Source organism: Lactuca virosa, chromosome 2, assembly GCF_052849685.1.
Source record: "Lactuca virosa cultivar CGN04683 chromosome 2, Lactuca_virosa_CGN04683_v6, whole genome shotgun sequence".
NCBI lineage: Eukaryota > Viridiplantae > Streptophyta > Magnoliopsida > Asterales > Asteraceae > Lactuca > Lactuca virosa.
Window position 1 is genome coordinate 111,614,337 of NC_136427.1, and position 15,134 is coordinate 111,629,470.

A 15,134-nucleotide genomic window follows, 5' to 3' on the forward strand; every position below is an offset into this window, starting at 1 on the left:
TTACATAGTTTTCAGAACAGCGTGAAAACTTCTCAAACCATTCAAATTATTATGGGAATAATTTGGGATCTTTATTACTTGTTTTACGGATTCAGATTTCATGCAAAGTCAATATATATAAACTATGTCTGATTTAGTTTATCCATGTTAAACCTAGATTATCATGCTAAATAATTATTTTGTATTTAATTATTTATACTCTACTTTGTTCCAAACGATTTCAAAATTCGATGACGACCAGTTATCCCATGATTTAGTTAATACTAGCTTGTGAGACTTGTCTTCGATATACCCTTCGGGTTACCAGTAAATCCTCTCCGGAAGTATAACCAGATTCTCCTGGAGGGAGAACGTAAAATTTGTGGATAGATCTATTCGGGACTAACAATCCCACACCTAAACTGCTAGCTACAGTTAGGCGGGCACGCCTGGGGTGACAAATTTTGGAAATCGAACGACGCCTGAAGAACGTCAAGGAGGTCACGGGTCAAATCAGTGTGGTTATACGACTCGCAATATGTACTAAATTAACTAACTCTATTCACGGATTTCTTTCTTTCATCTATAGTTTTATGTATTAAAACTACCTACTTTCGTACTGGAGGGGAATTCCAGGATCCTAACTTTTGGTTTTCTTAACTTATTGATGATTAGTCAAGGTTTTTTTTCTCATTTTATGGAAACCAACTTACATGTTAGAAAATATGGGATTTTCTGGGAAAACATGCTTATGTAATTCACAACTCAGTAACAATGGTTTTCGATATAACAACAATCTTTATTAAAGGAAATGAGTTATTTATCACAAGATTAAATAACCGGTTTTTCCTTACAAAACATGCTTATGAACTTACCAGCTTTATGCTGATATTTTAAAACTGCTTGTATTCTCAGGTTCTCGTTAGACAGGTATCCCGTTACTTTTGGAGAAGACGGAGTGTATAGAAGTCTCGTCTTTACTTTTGATATACTGATGTATATAAACTATGTATTTCTCCACTCTCAAACGAATGTAACTTTTCTTATGTAATGTAATGGTTGTGTTTACTATGATTACTATGTTCAATGGTTGTGATACTACATATGACGTCCTTCGCCCCGGAACGATTCCGCCGCCGGTTTCGGGGTGTGACAGATTGGTATCAGAGCTATTGTTTATAGTGAACTAAGTATACCGAACCTTACATGGTATACAACTATAAACACTAAGGGGCCTAAGTGCTCTAAACTAAAAGTATACTTTCAAAATATAAATATATTTTTACAAAAGTATACAAGTATACCCGTATCCCAGGAACCGTGCCTTAAGCAGAACAAAACAAAAGTATTTTGGATGTTGAACACTGCGGTTAAACCTGGGCAGTTATGTAATCATGTCTAGGGTCAATATAGCCTGATCAACTATAATTATTCGAGACATGACCAACATGTGCTTGGGAGTGACTTTGGTGTTACAACAGGCCTAAAACTTACCTAATATCTATCCAACTCAAAATACTATAGGAGTATTTTAGTCAAAACCGAATGCATTGTAGAAGTTCATCCCAAGTGTTGCTACTCATTCCTTCCTTAGCGATAGTTTACTTGCTTTAGTAACTTTTCCTATACTATCGCTTTGTAGAACACTCTAACTGCCATAATGAGATATCCCTTGTTTCATATCTCTTAATTCTATCCAGAGGACTTACCATCCTCTTCTTCCTGATTGTTTTAGAACAAGATGCCTCCCCGAAAAAGACCTATCAGGAGAAACGACGACACTCCACCACCACCACCGCCTCCTCAGTTTGATCCTGTCATATTCCAGGCAGCTGTTACTGCCGCAGTGGCTGCTGCAATGTCACAAATGAATCCTGGTGGATCTGGTGGTCAGGGAGGTGGTATGCATCCCCAAATCCAGGAAGGTGGTCAGGAACGCCAGAAAGAATGCTCTTATAAGGATTTCATGAACGCAAAACCCACAACTTTCGACGGCACAGGAGGTGTTATTGCCCTGACTCAATGGTTCGAAAAGATTGAGTCCATATTTGAAATTTGTGCCTGTTCGGAGGCCAACAAAGTGAAATTTGCCGCTTGCACTTTCGTCAATAAATCATTAACCTGGTGGAACGGCCGGGTCAAGTCCTTAACCCTACCGGTGGCAAATGCTATGGGTTGGGAAAGCCTAAATGAACTTATGATAGCCCAGTACTGCTCACGGGGCGAGATGCAGAAACTCGAACACGAACTCTGGACCCTAAGGATGAAGGGTTCCGATATTGCTTCCTACACTTCTAGGTTTGAAGACCTAGCACTCCTTTGTCCGGGAATGATCTCCCCAGAAAGCAAAAAGATTGAACGATTCATTTGGGGGCTGACCCAGCCAACCAAGGGAAATATTTTGGCTGCGAAGCCAGACACCTTCGACACCGCTAAATGTTTGGCGCAAACTCTGATTGATCATGGTGACGATCTCGAGGAAGTGGCCACCGTTCCTGAACCGGCTAAAGGGAGCGGTGAAAATAAAAAGAAATTCTGGAACAAACGAAAGGGTCAGGGTTCGCAAGGACCCTCGAAGAAACAACAAACTGTGGCAGTTTATGCTGCTACAACTCCTACCGCCGCTCCTACAACTCAAGCTCCTACCAGTGGATACACTGGTACCCTCCCCTGGTGCGACAAATGCAGTTACCACCATCGTACTTCTGGACCTTGTCGTGAAAAGCTCTGCAACAATTGTGGTAAAAAGGGCCATCTGACTCGAGACTGCAGAAACCCAGTCCAACAAACTACTCAGGCCTCTGGAGCAGATGTTGGTCGAGCCTGCTACAACTGTGGGGAGATTGGACATTTCAAGAGAAACTGCCCCAAAGCAGCAACAACCAACAACACCGGGAGAGTTCTATCTATGGGACAAGAGGAGGCAGTCGCCGACCCCACCGTTGTCACGGGTACGTTCCTTCTCGACAACTCTTATGCATGCATCCTTTTCGATTCTGGTGCGGAACGTAGTTTTGTTAGCCATTCATTCAAACATCTTCTTAAACATAATCCTCAACCATTAACCGAAAAGTTTACCGTCGAAATGGCTAACGGTGAGAAAGAGAGCACTAACGAGATATACGTAGGTTGTACCCTTACCTTAAACGACCATTCATTTCCCATTGACCTTATGCCAGTCTCCATAAAAAGCTTTGATGTCATCATCGGCATGGATTGGTTGAGCCCCAATCGTGCTGATATCCTTTGTTTCGAAAAGGCTATACGTCTCAATCTTTCACCGGACGAAACTCTTGTAATCTACGGTGATAAACTCAGTTCAAACCTTCGCATCATTTCGTGCATCAAAGCCCAGAAACTCCTGCGGAAGGAATGTTATGCATTCCTAGCCCACGTCGTTAACGAGAAACAAGAAGTTAATGACCTCGAGAGCATCCCCGAAGTCTGCAACTTTCCCGATGTTTTTCCAGAAGACCTCCCAGGAATCCCTCCTGAACGCCAAGTCGAGTTTCGTATCGACTTAGTTCCCGGAGCTACCCCCGTAGCCAAATCTCCCTACCGATTAGCACCAGCATAAATGCAAGAGTTATCTAGTCAGCTCGACGAGCTGCTCATCAAAGGATTCATCAGACCGAGTTCCTCACCCTGGGGAGCCCCGATCTTGTTTGTGAAAAAGAAGGATGGATCCTTTCGAATGTGTATCGATTATCGGGAGCTGAATAAGCTCACAATCAAAAACCATTATCCTCTTCCTCGGATAGACGACCTTTTCGATCAACTTCAAGGAGCCAGCTACTTCTCGAAAATAGATTTAAGATCAGGGTACCATCAGCTACGAGTCCATGAGGGTGATGTTCCTAAAACAGCCTTTCGGACTCGATATGGTTACTACGAGTTCGTAGTTATGCCCTTCGGCCTAACCAACGCACCAGCAGTATTCATGGACCTGATGAATCGGGTGTGTCGTCCTTTCCTGGACAAGTTCGTCATCGTATTCATTGACGATATACTTGTCTATTCCAAAAACGAGGAAGACCACAACAGCACTTGAAATCAGTACTGGAAACCTTAAGGACGGAGAAGTTGTACGCGAAATTCTCCAAATGTGAATTCTGGATCCGAAGAGTAACTTTCCTAGGTCACGTAGTAAGCGAGGAAGGCATACACGTGGACCCCTCCAAAATCAAAGCGATAGAGAACTGGTCAGCACCAACGACACCCACTGAAATCCGTCAATTCTTGGGTCTCGCTGGCTACTATCGCAGATTTATCCAAAAATTTTCCAGAATTGCCAAACCCTTAACCACTCTAACTCAGAAAGGCGTACCCTTTTGTTGGAGTGAAAAGCAAGACACTGCGTTCCAAACATTGAAGCGGGCCCTATACAGCGCACCTATACTGTCTCTGCCCGAAGGGACAGAAGACTTCGTTGTCTACTGTGATGCATCTAATCAAGGCCTAGGTTGTGTGCTCATGCAACGGGGAAAAGTCATTGCTTATGCCTCGAGACAGCTGAAAGTACACGAAGTCAACTACACGACGCACGACCTAGAATTGGGAGCAGTGGTCTTCGCATTGAAAATATGGAGACATTATCTCTACGGAACTAAGTGCACTATCTTCACTGACCATAAAAGCCTACAGCGCATCCTCGACCAGAAGGAGCTGAACATGAGACAACGGCGATGGGTTGAACTACTCAACGACTACGAGTGTGAAATCCGCTACCATCCCGGCAAGGCCAATGTTGTGGCAGATACTCTCAGCCGAAAAGAGTACTCAGGTCGTAGAGTGAAGGCACTGACTATGACTATCCATTCCCATTTATCTGCGCAAATCAAAGAGGCTCAGTTGGAAGCCTTAAGACCAGAGATCATGCCAGGCGAAGCCCTGAGAGGAATGGATAAAAATCTTGAGATCAGAAGCGACGGAGTCTATTGTTTCATGGACCGAATCTGGACCCCGAAGTTCGGAGGTTTCAGGGAGGTTATCATGAACGAAGCTCACAATACTAAATACTCCGTACACCCAGGTTCGGATAAGATGTACCTGGATCTCAAGAAACTATACTGGTGGCCAAACATGAAAGCAGAGATCACTACCTTCGTGGGCAAGTGCCTGACTTGCGCCAAGGTGAAGGTCGAATATCAGAAACCCTCTGGTCTACTCCAACAACCAGAGATACATGAATGGAAGTGGGAGAGGATTGCTATGGATTTCATTACCAAACTACCCAAATCTCCGAGTGGGTACGACGCCATTTGGGTAATTGTCGATCGACTAACCAAATCCGCTCACTTCCTTCCTATCAAGGAAAACTTCAAAATGGAGAGACTCACGCGAATCTACATTCAAGAGGTAGTCCGACTGCACGGTGTGCCTGTGTCCATTATTTCCGATCGGGATAGCAGGTTCACTTCGAGATTCTGGCAGTCACTACAAAAGACTCTTGGAACTAAGCTGGATATGAGCACGGCTTACCATCCTCAAACAGATGGACAGAGTGAGAGGACCATCCAAACCTTGGAAGACATGTTGAGAGCCTGCGTCATCGATTTCGGCGCATCATAGGACACTCATCTTCCTTTGGTTGAATTTTCTTATAACAACAGCTACCATACCAGCATCAAGACTGCGCCTTTCGAAGCCCTCTATGGCCGCAAGTGTAGATCCCCTCTGTGCTGGGCTGAGGTCAAGGGACAAGTCCCTGACAGCACTCTCACTGGTCCAAAAATCATCCGCGAAACCACCGAAAAGATCGTACGAATCCGAGAACGACTTAAGGCCTCCCGAGATAGACAAAAGAGCTACGCCGATAAACGACAAAAACCCTTGGAATTCCAGGTTGGAGACCGTGTCCTGTTGAAAGTCTCACCCTAGAAAGGCATGATACGCTTCGGAAAGCATGGAAAGCTGAATCCAAGATACATAGGACCCTTCGAGATCCTCGCTAGGATCGGTCCCGTAGCCTACAAACTCCGATTACCTCATGAACTTAGCAATATCCATCCTGTCTTCCACGTCTCTAATCTTAAAAAGTGTCTTTCCGATGAGACCCTTGTGATCCCTCTTGATGAGATCAAGATCAACGAAAATCTGAACTTTGTGGAAGAACCAATCGAAATCATGGATCGAGAAATCAAACGAACGAAACAAAGTTGCATCCCGATAGTGAAGGTTCGCTGGAATGCCAAGCGGGACCCGAATTCACTTGGGAGCGCGAAGACTCGATGAAACAGAAATATCCGCATCTCTTTCCAAATCCATGATTTGTATCTTAAATTTCGGGACGAAATTCCCTCTAACGGGGGGATGATGTGACAACCCGAAATTTATTCCGTCACTGTAACCCTTTCCGTTAATAAAATTTATTTTATTATTAAAATTGTCCGTTAACTTTTAAGTTAAATACTTCATCTAGGGTTATTGTCATAATTTCCTACGTGTAGGAAATCAATAAAATCACATATAATTCCCTCGATAATCCTTTGGAAAAATTTCTAGTTTACGACTAAGTCGGGTTACGGTCACTTAATCGGGTAAAATCTTAAACTCCGTTTAATGTCGGGATTGGGTGTGTCCCCACCTAACCGTGGACTCAACCCCATATAAGGGTTGAGTGGACTCTATTTGAACCTTTTCACCCACCTTGGAACTTTCTCTCTCTACTCTCTCTCTAAAAATCGGGTTTTGATCAAGAATCACCTCATTCAAGCTCCAAAATCGTAAGTAATCCTTCCTAGCTTGTTGTTTAACTTAACATGCATGCAAATCTATGGGTTAAACTCTCAAAAACCCCAAAAACTTGTGTTTACGGTTTGGGAACACCTCCCAAAACCGTAAACTCCCATAAGGGGGTTTTGAAGCCCCAAAACCCTTTCAAACCTCTTCTAATGTTTAGCTATGGCTTAGGAACTTGCATGCATGAACTTAGAACACCAAAATCATGTCTTTATGGGACTAGACATGGGTTTACGGTCCATGAACATTCATGAACCGTAAACACCCTAAAAAGGGGTTTTGATGCCCCAAAACCTTTCCAATGCTTGGCTAATGACCTAGAAACTTGCTTGAATGATCTTACAACCCTAAAACATGGATTGAGAAGTGTAAACATGAGTTTACGGTTTGGGAAGGTCTCCCAAAACCGTAAACACATCCAAAGGGTGTTTAAGTGCCCTTAACACCTTGTATGGCTTACATTTGGGTCTAGAACCTTGCATGCACGACCTACAACCACCAAAACACATGAAAAATGGACACACATGAGTTTACGGCCGTAAACCCATGTGTTTACGACCGTAAACTACCCAAGGAGTGGTTCAGAAACCGTAAACTCCATAAAGGGTCCATTCCAAGCCCCAAACACTTCCTAAGCCTTTGATTCAACCCTAGGACCCTTCTTTGTGAAGCATGAGACCTTGAAACACCCAAATGCACCATTCCCATGAGTTTACAGCCGTAAACTCATGGGGGATAGGGTCTTTGGACCGTAAACACCCCTAAGGGCTTACACTTGAAGAGTAAACTCCATATCAAGGCCCAACACTCCTTAGATGCAACCCGAATCATTCCTAACACTTGAAATAAAGTGTTTTCGCGCCTCGGGTGTATTATCTTACTTAATTAGTAGTTCAATGTCTAATTAGATACACTTATGTATCTCCTCATGTTACATAGGATCCTCGCGCGTGTTCAAGCTCTAAATTGACACTTAGCATCCTATCTGGCACATTTCTCGTCTGGTGAGTTCATACCCCTACATTTTCCGAGTTTTTCATGTTTTTCAGGGGGGGGAATACAAGCAAATTATAAAGGTTTTTGTAACTTAAAAACTGATGTAATTATACGATTTTCTGTCAAACTTTAGATATTGTATCCCTTTTGTAACATGCGGAGCATAAGGGACGATTTCTAAATATAATTACATAGTTTTCAGAACAGCGTGAAAACTTCTCAAACCATTCAAATTATTATGGGAATAATTTGGGATCTTTATACTTGTTTTACAGATTTAGATTTCATGCAAAGTCAATATATATAAACTATGTCTGATTTAGTTTATCCATGTTAAACCTAGAGTATCATGCTAAATAATTATTTTGTATTTAATTATTTATACTCTACTTTGTTCCAAACGATTTCGAAATTCGATGACGACCAGTTATCCCGTGATTTAGTTAATACTAGCTTGTGAGACTTGTCTTCGATATACCCTTCGGGTTACCAGTAAATCCTCTCCGGAAGTATAACCAGAGTCTCCTGGAGGGAGAACGTGAAATTTGTGGATAGATCTATTCGGGACTGACAATCCCACACCTAAACTGCTAGCTACAGTTAGGCGGGCACGCCTGGGGTGACAAATTTTGGAAATCGAACGACGCCTGAAGAACGTCAAGGAGGTCACGGGTCAAATCAGTATGGTTATACGACTCACAATACGTACTAAATTAACTAACTCTATTCACGGATTTCTTTCTTTTATCTATAGTTTTATGTATTAAAACTACCTACTTTCGTACTGGAGGGGAATTCCAGGATCCTAACTTTTGGTTTTCTTAACTTATTGATGATTAGTCAAGGTTTTTTTTCTCATTTTATGGAAACCAGCTTACATGTTAGAAAATATGGGATTTTCTGGGAAAACATGCTTATGTAATTCACAACTCAGTAACAATGGTTTTCGATATAACAACAATCTTTATTAAAGGAAATGAGTTATTTATCACAAGATTAAATAACCGGTTTTTCCTTACAAAACATGCTTATGAACTTACCAGCTTTATGCTGATATTTTAAAACTGCTTGTATTCTCAGGTTCTCGTTAGACAGGTATCCCGTTACTTTTGGAGAAGACGGAGTGTATAGAAGTCTCGTCTTTACTTTTGATATACTGATGTATATAAACTATGTATTTCTCCACTCTCAAACGAATGTAACTTTTCTTATGTAATGTAATGGTTGTGTTTACTATGATTACTATGTTCAATGGTTGTGATACTACGTATGACGTCCTCCGCCCCGGAACGATTCCGCCGCAGGTTTCGGGGTGTGACACTCAGCTCGACGCTTTGAAACCTGAAAATATGGCAGGTGAATCCCTGAGAGGGATGGATAAGAACTTGGAAGTCAAGGGTGGCGGAGCTAATTATCTCATGGATCGGATCTGGACACCGAAACACGGTGGTTTTAGAGACTTGGTCATGACCGAGGCGCATAACATTCGTTAATCCGTCCACCCAGGTTCAGATAAGATGTATCTGGATCTTAAAAAGCTATACTGGTGGCCTAACATGAAAGCAGAGATTGCTACCTTCGTAAGTAAATGCCTTACTTGCGCCAAGGTCAAGGTCGAATACCAGAAACCCTCAGGTCTTCTACAACAGCCGGAGATACCAGAATGGAAGTGGGAGCGTATCACTATGGACTTCATAACCAAGCTGCCCAAGACAACGGGTGGACTTGATACTATATGGGTCATCGTCGACAGATTGACCAAGTCCGCACACTTCCTGCCTATCAAAGAAACATACAAGATGGAGAAGCTTACACGAACCTACATTCGGGAGATTGTACGACTGCACGGTGTTCCCATATCCATTATCTCGGACAGAGATAGTAGATTCACTTCGAGATTCTGGCAGTCGCTACAAAGTTCCCTAGGAACTAGGCTCGACATGAGTACAACCTATCATCCACAGACCGACGGGCAAAGTGAGAGGATTATCCAAACCTTGGAAGATATGTTGCGAGCCTGTGTGATCGACTTTGGGAAAGCATGGGATACTCATTTACCCCTTGTCGAATTTTCCTACAACAACAGTTATCACACAAGCATAAAGGCTGCTCCATTCGAGGCCCTCTATGGCCGAAAGTGCAGATCCCCTCTGTGCTGGGCTGAGGTGGGTGATACCCAGTTAGCTAAAGGACGAGTTCCTGACAACACTCTCACGGGTCCGGAGATCATACGGGAAACGACAGAGAAGATCGTTCAGATTCGTGAACGATTGAAAGCCTCTAGAGACCGACAGAAAAGCGACGCTGACAAAAGAAGGAAACCGTTGGAATTCCAGGTGGGAGACCGTGTTCTATTGAAGGTCTCACCCTGGAAGGGCTTAATACGCTTCGGAAAGCGTGGAAAGCTAAATCCGAGATACATAGGGCCTTTCGAGATTATCGCTAGAATCGGCCCTGTAGCTTACAAACTTAAGTTACCCCGCGAACTCAGTAACGTACATTCTACTTTCCACGTCTCGAACTTGAAAAAGTGTCTGTCCGACGAGACTCTTGTAATCCCACTCGACGAGATCGAGATCAACGAGAGCCTCAACTTCGTGGAAGAACCTGTAGAGATCATGGACCGGGAGGTCAAGCAAACGAAACAAAGCTGTATCCCGATAGTGAAGGTTCGCTGGAACGCCAAGCGAGGATCTGAATTCACTTGGGAGCGAGAGGATCATATGAAACTGAAATATCCTCGTCTTTTTACTTAGTTATTTGTAACTACTTATTTGCTTAAACTCTAATTTCGGGACGAAATTCCTTCTAACGGGGGGACGATGTGACAACCCGAAATTTCTATTTTGTACAACCATTCACTTCAATAGAAGTCAGAACTGTTTCTGCTAACTTTTAAGTTTTTTGGAGTCAGTTTGAGTGTTTTAAAACCTAGTACTTTAAGAGATAACTGGAGAGAGGATACGTTAGGGTAAAGTGTGCAACATTTAAGTTCCAAAACTCCAAGAGTTTGGAGTTTACGGCCCAAATGGTATTGCGGCCGTAAACCCTAAGGACTATATAAGTGACACTTAGTTATTTTTAGCTTTTTTTCACATTTTCAAGTCTAGAACCATTTCTCTCTCAAGTATCATCCAAAGTTTCTTCAAGGTCTTCAAGAAAGTAGGTGTTTTCTTCCTTGATTAGTTGATCTCTTCCTTAATCTAGTGATCTTACAATATTTCATCCATGAAATCATTCCATTTGTTTAGATCTTCAAGCATTCTTCATTTCACCAAGAGCACACACTAGTGTTCTTGGGCCGTGAACACCCTTTCAAGCTCCTTTATTGTAAGTATTCTTACCCTAGTGTGTTATAAGGCTTGTTTCACTTCTTATTCAACTAGAAAACACAAAGAAACACAAGATCAAAGGTGTTTACGGTCAAGGCATGTTCTTGAACCGTAAACCCTAATAGATGGGGCAAAGTGAGCCCTAGTCCCTTCCTTAGCCTTGGATACTAGTCTAGATCACTTCCTTGAAGTGTTTAGGACCTTAAACATCAAAAAGATCAAGAACACATAGAGTTTACGGCCGTAAACTCATGGAGAAATGGTCCATGGGCCGTAAACTCTATAAAGTGGTGCCATTGTGCCACCATGACTTCCTAAGGCTTGGACTTGACTATAAGATGCTTAACCTTGACTTGTAAGACCTTAAAGCACCAAATGGTAGAAGTTACCATGGGTTTACGGCCGTAAACCCATTGGGACCGTAAACCCTAAACCGTAAACTCATGAAGAGTTTACCCTTGGACCGTAAACTCAAAAGCAAAGCCCTACAACCCTTAGATGCAATCCTTGGTACTTATAGCACTTGAATCAAAGTGTTTTCCATGTCCTAGGGTGTCTTAACTTGGTTAATTAGTTGTTTAAAGGCTAATTGGATACATATATGTGTCATTATATGTTAAATAGGATATGTGTGTGCGCTCAAGTCTTCAGTTGACACTTAGCATCCTATACCATCCGTTCTTCCAAACCACTCACTACATGTGACTTCATACCCCTTAATCAACCTTTTAAATGATTTTAAATTCTTTTATTAGGGGGGGATACAAGTTGAACTATTACAGTTATTATATCAATCACATGGGATTAATAACTATCAAACATATGGATTTGATTACTTTTCAAACTGTGTTATCAAACAAACTACTTCAAACTGTTTTGCAAACTCTTTTACATGTTAAATACTTTCCAGTCAAACTCTTTTAAACTTATACTTTGTCAAATGTGTATCTATATAGATATAGTTATATAAGTAGGATTGGAAGGACTTAGGACTGATAGCTCGCCTTGTTTCATGTTCCTTGTTTGGTTGTGGACTTAGGGTATTGGCTATTAGTCCGAAGGTCGTTTGAATCCTAGTTATATATTATGTATATGTATATAGATATAAAAGTTACTTCATTCAGTTCAATACCTTTGGGTAGCAAAGGTATACAAACATGTTCATACATACAAACAACATTGCTAGTAAACTATAATAGGTATAGTTTAGGAAGTTACAATATTATTACTAGAACAATGAAACATACAATGAGTCAGTTCATACATGAGTCAACACCTACTATAACGAGAAACAGATAGAGAATACTATGATGAGAAACAAACAATAACATACAAAGAGAACATACATACATACTAGACAGAGAGAGAGAGAGAACATACAAAACAGCTAGTACATACTATACATTATACAAGAGAACATACTATTATGAGAAACAGAGAGAACATACATACATACTAGACAGAGAGAGAACATACAATACAGCTAGTACATACAATACATATACAAGAACATTACAACAGTTATGTGAGCCACGTAACCGAGCATGGCATCACCTGTCATGGCTCGTTTTGTATCCAGAATCTCCTTAAGTGGAGAGCGTTGAGTTTGTGTATAGATCTATACTGGATTGACTATCCTACACCTTGCTGCTCACTACAGTAGGACTTGCAAGTCTACGGGTGCCAAATGTCATTTCTTCCGACGTCTTTCATCGTCGTGTTTTTAGTCGGTAGTATGGTACAGGCATGTCACATGGTACTTTAAATAACAATTGGTTTAAGGTAGTTAGTACAGCAGTAGTTACTTAATACAACACTACAATACTATTTTATTTCTCCATTGCATTCACTTGTGATCTTCTCACAATGAACAGTAATGTAAAAACTATATATTTTGTTAATGATAGTCCGAATTGGGAAAATACATACTCTTACAAGAGATACACATACAAACATTTGATGCCTTGGTAGAAGGCTACTTTTAGTAGAAAACATAGGGTTTTCTAGGAAATTCAAACATTTTACAAACATTTACAAACTTATACATCAAGTGCATACAAACACTTTCATACAAACAATGACACTAAAATACTTATGATCTCACCAGCTTTAAAGTTGATCAACTCTTTCAAAATAACTTGTATTCTCAGGTCATCAGTAGACAGGTACCGATGCCAGGCTTTTGAGAAGATGGAGCTCGTTCAAGACTCATCTCATATTTTGATTTACATTTTTGGTGTCTATTAAACTTTACAGAACACACTTTTATTAAATTATATTATTAATGCAATGGATGATGTTGTTGCTTGTTTACTACTATGCATTGTTGTGATACTGTACATGACGTCCTCCACCCCCGAACGTTTCCACCGTTCCGGTTTTGGGGTGTGACAGTAAACCCCATTATGCCTTGTTATGAGTGTTTTACGCCCCTGAGAGGTACATAATAGCACTTTGTCTAGACGATGCATCACTCACTCCGCTTAGGGTTTAAAATTTCTGAACATATGAAACTTCCGAGTGACACTTAGTATTAAGATAGAGAGTTTGTACATTAGTAAACGTAGAGTACGCCCTATCATGCAAGCACTAGTTGAGTTTACCGGTTTGACTCGTTGACTTTATTTGACTTTGACTTGTCCAGAAATTGACGGGTGTCACAGCAAATTAGAACTTTGTTTCCTATAACTAGTATTGCTAACTTGCAACACTTCCCATAATAATCATGCTCCCACTATCATGATAATTATATTCTTAGCAGCATAACACTTATGCTCCCACTAGCTTTGACATGTACCCAGAAATCAGTTGGACTTCTAGAAATCAATACTTATTGAATTTCTTTCCAAAGTTCAGATTTTCGATACGAGATGCTTCGATAAGCCTTTATCTAAGCTCATACACCTTTTATAAGAAAGCTTATATATATGTCTAAACTATTTCAGAACTTACGGCAATAAGTCCCGAATGTTCAAACTATTTTCCATTTCTCACAATTCGATCTATGAAGAGGGATGCCGTAATCATAATCGAATTTGAGAAAGCAATTAACACAACTGCTATCTCCTTAAAATCTACTTGTGAAAGCATTTCCTCACAATCATTTTCATGAATTGGAGAGAAAACTTATAACACTTAGATTTTATGCTGTATGTGTTCCTATCCATGTGAATCTGTCATTTCCATCCATTACCGTAAGATAAGGTCTCTGACAAACTCAACCTCATATGGACTGAACTTGTTCAATCTTAATTTCTTGCCACTTGGCAGCACAAGGGCTTACCATGTCTTCCAAGTTGTTGAGCAGTTCACCCTTACTGATCAAGGTGCTTTTCCTTATACAAACAATTAAGAAATCATAGAACTCACATGCATAGTCAACTTCAACTGGAATGGGCACAGAAACAAGAATATGTCAACACGATAGGTTACAAACCTCAATTCGTGTGCTAGTGATAGACGATAGGTTTATTCTTGATTAGTTCTTGAAGCTTTTCAAGGTCTTTAAGACTCCCACTGACCTCTTAACATATAAGATTCTCTTGTCAAGAACCATTCCTTGACAAACAAATATTCAAGAGTTAGTGCGGGCTCTTATCAAGAATGACATTTCATATAATTGGTCTTAGTTGGTCTTTGTCTTGTCTAAAACATCACAACTACCAATTTCAAATATGAATGAGCAAGAAAACTTTTCTACTCCACATTTTATGATGTGTTATAAACCTACTTGGAATATGTCACTCATAACTCTAAAACTCGATTTTGGAACGAAGTATGATTCAACTTTTTGATTTAACCATTTCAACAATTCCCGATTCCTCTTCTTAGTCATTCAAGTGCACTAAGGTGTCCTAGAGGATCAATTGTGATATGGTTTTCATAATCATTAAGGTAATCATAGAAAATGATACTAAAGTATTCTTCTTTCCTTTCAGATTGGAGAAACTTTTATCTTTCTGCCTAATTGATTCTTCTTATTCGTTCTGCTATTCATTGAAACTTTTTCAATGATTCATAATTATACTTAATCTTGTAAGCATAATCATATTCACTAAGCTTTTAGTAAATCATGACGAATAGTCT